The following is a 7,302-nucleotide window of genomic DNA, read 5'->3' as shown; positions in this document are numbered from 1 at the left end:
CCTTGTCCCCTAGCCTAAGCTTGTCCTCTCGCCTACCCTGTTCCCCTCGCCTACCCTGTTCCCCTTGCCTACCCTCTTCCCCTCGTCTACCCTGTTCCCCTTGCCTAACCTTTTCCCTTAGCCTAACCATTTCCCTTGGCCTAATTTTCCCCAGCCTAACCTCTTCCCCTAGCCTGACATTCTCCATGGCCTAACCTGTTCCCCTCACCTCCCGCCGTTGACCCCTGGGCCACATCCTCCCGCTGTCCTGGAATGCCCTCCCTCCTCACCTCCAGCAAACTAATTCTCTTCCCCTCTTCAGAGCCCTACTGAGAGCTCACTTCCTCCAAGAGGCCTTTCCAGACTGAGCTTCCCCTTTTCCCTCTGCTCCCTCTGCTGCCTCTCTACCCCCCTTCACCTCCCCTCAGCCAAGCCCCCTTTTCCCCCCCTTTCCCTCTGCTCCTCCCCCTCCCCCTTCCCCTCCCCTCAGCACTGTGCTCATCTGCTCATTTGTATATATTTTTATTGCCCTATTTATTTTGTTAATGAGATGTACGTCCCCTTGATTCTATTTATTGCTATTGTTTTAATGAGCTGTACATCCCCTTGATTCTATTTATTGCTATTGTTTTTGTCTGTCTGTCTCCCCCGATTAGACTGTAAGCCCATCAATGGGCAGGGACTGTCTCTATCTGTTGCCGATTTGTACATTCCAAGCGCTTAGTACAGTGCTCTGCACATAGTAAGTGCTCAATAAATACTATTGAATGAATGAATGAACGAACCCATTCCCCTCACCTAACCTTTTCCCCTCACATAACCTTTTCCCCTCGCCTAATCTTTTCCCCTAGCCTAACCTTTTCCCCTAGCATAATATTTTCACTGGCTTAAACTTTTCCCATGGCCTAACCTCTACCCCTAGCATAACATTTTCCTCTAGGCTTACCTTTTCCCTTAGCCTAGACTTTTCACCTAAATTAACGTTTTCAATTAGACGTTTCCTTCACATAACGTTATACCCAGGCTTAACCATTTCCCCTGGCCTACCGTTTCCCCTGAGACTAACCTTTTCCCCTAGCCTAACATATTCCCCTAGCCCAACCTTTTCCACCATCGTGAACTGGTCACCTAGCCTAACCCAATTCCTGGCCTGTGTCCCCTGGCCTAACTGTATCCCCTGGCTTAACCTTTTCCCCTAGCCTAACCTTTTCCCCTAGCCTAACCCTCTCCCCAGCGTAAGCTTTTCCCCTAGCCTAAGCTTGTCCCCGAGCCTACCCTGTTCCCCTAGCCTACCCTGTTGCCCTACCTTAACCGTTTCCCTTAGCCTAACCTTTTCCCTTAGCCTAACCTTTTCCCTTAGCCTAATCTTTTCCCTTGGCCCAACCTTTTCCCCAGACTAACCTCTTCCCCTAGCCTGACTTTCTCCATTGCCTAACCCTTTCCCCTCGCCTAACACTTTCCTATAGCATAATATTTTCACTGTCTTAAACTTTTTCCATGGCCTGACTTTTTCCCATAGCCTTACCTTTTCCCCTAGCCTAGCCTTTTTGCCTACCTTAAAGTTTTCCCCAGCCTTAACTTTTCTCCTTGTCATACCTTTTCCCTGGAATAACGTTATCCCCTGGCCTAACAATTTGCCCTGGCCTACCTATTTCCCCTGGGCCTAACTTTTTCCCCTAGCATAACCTTTTCCCTCAGCATAACCTTTTCCCGTAGCATAATATTATCCTCTAGCCTTACCTTTTCCCCTGGCCTAGCCTTTTCGCCTAAATTAACGTTTCCAATTTAGCCTTGCCTTTTCCCCTAGTCTTACCTATTCCCTCTTATTACGCTATACCCAGGCCTAACCATTTCCCCGGGCCTACCATTCCCCTGGGCCTAAACTTTTCCCTTAGCCTAACCTTTTCCCTTAGCCTAACCTTTTCCCTTAGCCTAACCTTTTCCCCCAGCATAACATTTTCCTCTAGCCTTACCTTTTCCCCATGTCTACCCTTTTCACCTAAATTAATGTTTTCAATTAGCCTTGCCTTTTCCCCTTGTCTTACCTATTCCCTCGCATAACATTATACCCAGGCCTAACCATTTCCCCTGGGACTAACCTTTTCCCCTAGCCTAACCTTTTCCCCTAGCCTAACCTAATCCCTGGCCTGACTGTCCCCCCTGGCCTAACTGATTGCCCTGGGCTAACTGTGTCCCCTAGCCTAAGCTTTTCCCCTAGCCTAAGCTTTACACCTAGCTTAACCTATAACCTTATCCTATATCCATAGCCTAACCTTTCCCCTCGCCTAAGCTTTCCTCTAGCCTGACCTTTTCCCTGGCCTAAGCTTTTCCCCGGCCTAAGCTACTCCCCTAGCCTAACCTGTTCCTCTGGCCTACCTTTTTCCCCTGACCTAACCATTTTTTTTAGCCTAAACTTTTCCGCTGGCCTGACCTTTTCCCGTAGCCTAAACCTTTCCCATAGCCTAAACTTTTCCCTTAGCCTAACCCTTTCCCTGACCTAATTTTTCCCCTTACCTAACATTTACACCCAGCCTGACCTCTTGCCCTCATCTACCTACTTCCCCTAAACTCAACTTTACACCTTGCCTAAACTTTTCCCCTGGTCTAACCTTTTCCTCTGGCCTAAGGTTTTCCGCAGCAAAACCTTTTCCCCTAGCCTAAGCTTTTCCCCTATCCAAAGCTTTTCCCCTAGCCTAAGCTTTTTCCCTAGCCTAAACTTTTCCCCTAGGCTAACCTTTACCCTTGCCTAACCTTTTGCCCTAAACTAAACTTTACACCTTCCTTAAGTTTTTCCCCCAGGCTAACCTTTTCTGCTGCCTTAAGTTTTTCCACGGCGAAACCTTTTCCCCTAGCCTAAGCTCTTCCCCTAGCCTAAGCTATTCCCTTAGCCTAATCGTTTCCCGTAACCTAACCATTACACTTAGCCTAACTTTTTTACACAGCCTAACCTTTTCCCCTGGCCTAACATTTTCCCCTGGCATACCCTTTTCCTCGAGCATAATATTTTCACTGGCTTAAACTCTTTCCATGGCCTAACTTTTTCCCATAGCCTTACCTTTTCCCATAGCATTACCTTTTCCCCTAGCCTAGCCTTTTCCACCTAGCTTAACCTTTTCCCCTGGCATACCCTTTTCCTCGAGCATAATATTTTCACTGGCTTAAACTCTTTCCATGGCCTAACTTTTTCCCATAGCCTTACCTTTTCCCATAGCCTTACCTTTTCCCATAGCATTACCTTTTCCCCTAGCCTAGCCTTTTCCACCTAGCTTAACCTTTTCCCCTGGCCTAACCTTTTCCCCTGGTCTAACCTTTCCCTCTAGCCTAACCTTTTCCTCTAGTCTAACCTTTTCCCCTAGCCTAAATTTTTCCCCCAGACTAATCTTTTCCCCCAGCCTAACCCGCTCCCCAGCCTAACCCGCTCCCCAGCCTAACCCTCTCCCCAGTCTAACCCTCTTCCCAGCCTAACCCTCTTCCCAGCCTAACCCGCTCCCCAGCCTAACCCTCTTCCCAGCCTAACCCTCTCCCCAGCCTAACCCTCTCCCCAGCCTAACCCTCTCCCCAGCCTAACCCTCTCCCCAACCCAAACCTCTCCCCAGACTTACCCTCTCCCCAGCCTGAGCTTTTTCCCTAGCCTGAGCTTTTCCCCTAGCCTAAACTGTTCCGCGAGCTTAACCTTTTCCCCTAGCCCCAACTTTTCTTGGCCTGACTTTTGCCCTGGCCCAACCTTTTATCCTGGCCTAACCTTTCCCCATACCCTAACAATTTCCCAAAGCACACTCTTTTCCCCTGGCATAACCTTCTCCCCTAGCCTAACCTTTTCCACTAGCCTAACCTTTTCCCCTAACCTAGCATTTTCCCCTGGCCTAACCTTTTACTCTAGCATAATATTTTCACTGGCTTAAACTTTTTCTATGGCCCTTTTCCCATAGCCTTACCTTTATCCCTAGCCTAGCCTTTTCGGCTAGCTTAACGTTTTCCCCTAGCCTTAACTTTCCCGTTGTCTTACCATTTCCCTGGCATAACGTTATACCCTGGCCAAACCTTTTCCCTTGGCCAAACCTTTACCGCTGGCCTAAGCTTTTCCCCTAGCCTAAGCTTTTCCCCTAGCCTTGCCTTTTCCCCTAGCCTTACCTTTTCCCCTACCCTTACCTTTTCTCCTAGTCTTAACTTTTCCCCTCTTCTAACTTTTTCCCCTAGTCCAACATTTCCCCTACCCAAACGTCTCCCCTAATAACCCCTAGCCTAAGCTTTTCCCCTGGCATAAGCTGTGTCCCTAAGCCTAAGTTTGTCCCCGAGGCTACCCTGTTCCCCTAGCCTACCCTTTTTCCTGAGCCTAACCATTTCCCTTGGCCTAACCTTTTTCCCAGCCTAACCTCTTCCCCTAGCCTGACTTTCTCCATGGCCCTCGCCTAACGTTTTCCTCCAGCATAATATTTTCACTGACTTAAACTTTTTCCATGGCCTAACTTTTTCCCATAGCCTTACCTTTTCCCCTAGCCTATCCTTTTCGCCTAAATTAAGGCTTTCAGTTAGCCTTGCCTTTTCCTCTTGTCTTACCTATTCCCTCACATAACGTTATACCCAGGCCTAACCATTTCCCCTGGCCTAATATTTCCCTAGCCTAACCTTTTCCCCAGCCTAACCTTTTTCTTTGGTCTAACATTTTCTTTAGCCTAACCTTTTCCCCTAGCCTAACCTATTCCCCTAGCCTAACCTATTCCCCTAGCCTAACCTTTTCCACCATCGTGAACTGGTTACCTAGCCTAACCTAATCCCTGGCCTAGCTCTGTCCCCTGGGCTGACTGTGTCCCCTGGCCTGTGTCCCCTGGCCTAACTGTGTCCCCTGGCCTAACTGTGTCCCTTGGCCTAACCGTGCCCCCTAGCCTAAGCTTTTCCCCTAGCCTAAGCTTTCCCCTCGCCTAAGCTTTCCTCTAGCCTAACCTGTTCCTCTGGCCTAAACTCAACTTTACACCTTGCCTAACCTTTTCCCCTGGCCTAACCTTTTCCTCTGGCCTAAGCTTTTCTGCAGCAAAACCCTTTCCCCTAGCCAAAACTTTTCCCCTAGCCTAAACTTTTCCCGTAGGCTAACCTTTACCCTTGCCTAACCTTTTACCCTAAACTAAACTTTACACCTTCCTTAAACTTTTCCCCCAGTCTAACCTTTTCTGCCACCCTAAGCATTTCCGCGACAAAACCTTTTCCCCTAGCCTAAGCTATTCCTCTAACCTAATCTTTTCCCATAACCTAACCTTTACACCTAGCCTAACCTTTCTCCTGGCCTAACCTTTCCCCTGGCCTAACCCTTCCCCTAGCCTAACCTTTCCCCTGGTTTACCCTTTTCCTCTAGCATAATATTTTCACCGGCTAAAACTTTTCCATGACCCAACTTTTTCCCATAGCCTTACCTTTTCCCCTAGCCTAGCCTTTTCCACCTGGCCTAACCTTTTCCCCTGGCCTAACCTTTTCCTCCCGTCTATTCTTTTCCCCCGGCCTAACCTTTCCCCATCATAACCTTCCCCACAGAGTAACCCTTTCCCCTAGCTTAAACTTTCCTCTAGCCTAAACTTTTCCCCAGCCTAACCTTTCCCCCAGCGTAACCTTGTGCCCGGGCCTAAGCTTTTCCGCTACCCTAACCTTTCCCCTAACCTAACCTTTACCCCTGCCCTAAGGTTTTCCCCTAACCTAATCTTTACACCTAGCTTAATCTATTTCCATAGTCTAACCTTTCCCCTCACCTAAGCTTTTCTGTAGCCTAAGCTTTTCCTCTAGCCTAACCTTTGACCCCCTGGGCTAACTTTTTCCCATAGTCTAACTTTTTTCCTAGCCTTTTTGGCTACCCTTACCTTCTCCCCTAGCCTTAACATTTCCCCTATTCTAACTTTTTCCCCAAATCCAACCTTCCCCTAGCCTGACCTTTTTCCCTAGCCTAACCTTTTCCCCTAGCTTAACCATTTCCCTGGCCTAGCCTTACACCTAACCTATCCTTTCTCCCTAGCTTAACCTTTTCCCTGACCAAACCGTTCCCCCTAGCCTAACCACTTCCACTAGCATAAGCATTTCCCCTAACCTAACCTTTACACCTAGGCTAACTTTTTCCTGTAGCCTAACAACTTCTCCTTGCTTAACCACTTCCCCTTGCCTAACCACTTCCCTTAGTCTAACTTTTCCCTAATTTTTCCCCTGGCCTAAGCTTTTCCCCTGGCCTAACCCTCTCCCCAACCTAACCCTCTCCCCAGCCTATCCCTCTCCCCAGCCTAACCCTTTTACCAACCTAACCCTTTTCCCAGCCTAACCCTTTTCCCAGCCTATCACTCTCCGAAGCCTCCAGTGGTTGCCTATCAACCTCCGCTCAAAACAGAAACTCCTCACTCTAGACTTCAAGGCTCTCCATCACCTTGTCCCTTCATACCTCTCCTCCCTTCTCTCTTTCTACTGCCCACCTCGCACGCTCCGCTCCTCTGTCGCCCACCTCCTCACCAGACCTCGGTCTCGCCTATCCCGCCGTCGACCCCTGGGCCACGTCCTCCGGCGGTCCTGGAATGCCCTCCCTCCTCCCCTCCGACAATCTAATTCTCTTCCCCTCTTCAAAACCCTACTTAAAGCTCACCTCCTCCAAGAGGCCTTCCCAGACTGAGCTCCCCCCTTTTTCCCTCTGCTCCCTCTACCCCCCCTTCACGTCTCCGCAGCTAAACCCTCTTCTCCCCCCTTTCCCTTTCCTCCTCCCCCTCTCCCGTCCCACCCCCTCAGCACTGTACTTGTCCACTCAACTATATATCTTCATCACCCTATTTATTTTGTTTATTTTGTTTAATGAGATGTACATCACCCTGATTCTATTTAGATGCCATTGTTTTTTATGAGATGTTCCGCCCCTTGACTCAATTCATTACCATTGTTCTTGTCTGCCTGTGTCCCCCGATTAGACTGTAAGCCCGTCAAAGGGCAGGACGTCCCTATCTGTTGGCCGACTTGTACATTCCCAGCGCTTAGTACAGTGCTCTGCACATAGTAAGCGCTCAATAAATATTATTGAATGCATGAATGAATGAAGCCTATCCCTCTCCCCAGCCCCTAACCCTCTCCCCAGCCCCTAACCCTCTCCCTAGCTCCCAACTCTTTCCCCAGTCCCTAAACCTTTCCCAGCCCAAACCTCTCTCCAGCACTAAGCTTTTTCCCCAAGCCTGGAGCTTTTCGCGTAGCCTAAACCTTCCCACAAGCTTAACCTTTTCCCCTAGCCTAAACTTTTTTGGCCTCTACTTTTCCCCTGGCCCTACCCTTTTCCCCCTTTGGATCTACACCTTTTCGCCTAGCTTAATCTTCTCC

Source organism: Ornithorhynchus anatinus, chromosome X4 (genome assembly GCF_004115215.2).
Source record: "Ornithorhynchus anatinus isolate Pmale09 chromosome X4, mOrnAna1.pri.v4, whole genome shotgun sequence".
In the NCBI taxonomy this organism is placed as follows: Eukaryota; Metazoa; Chordata; class Mammalia; order Monotremata; family Ornithorhynchidae; genus Ornithorhynchus; species Ornithorhynchus anatinus.
Note: the sequence above shows the minus strand (reverse complement) of the source record.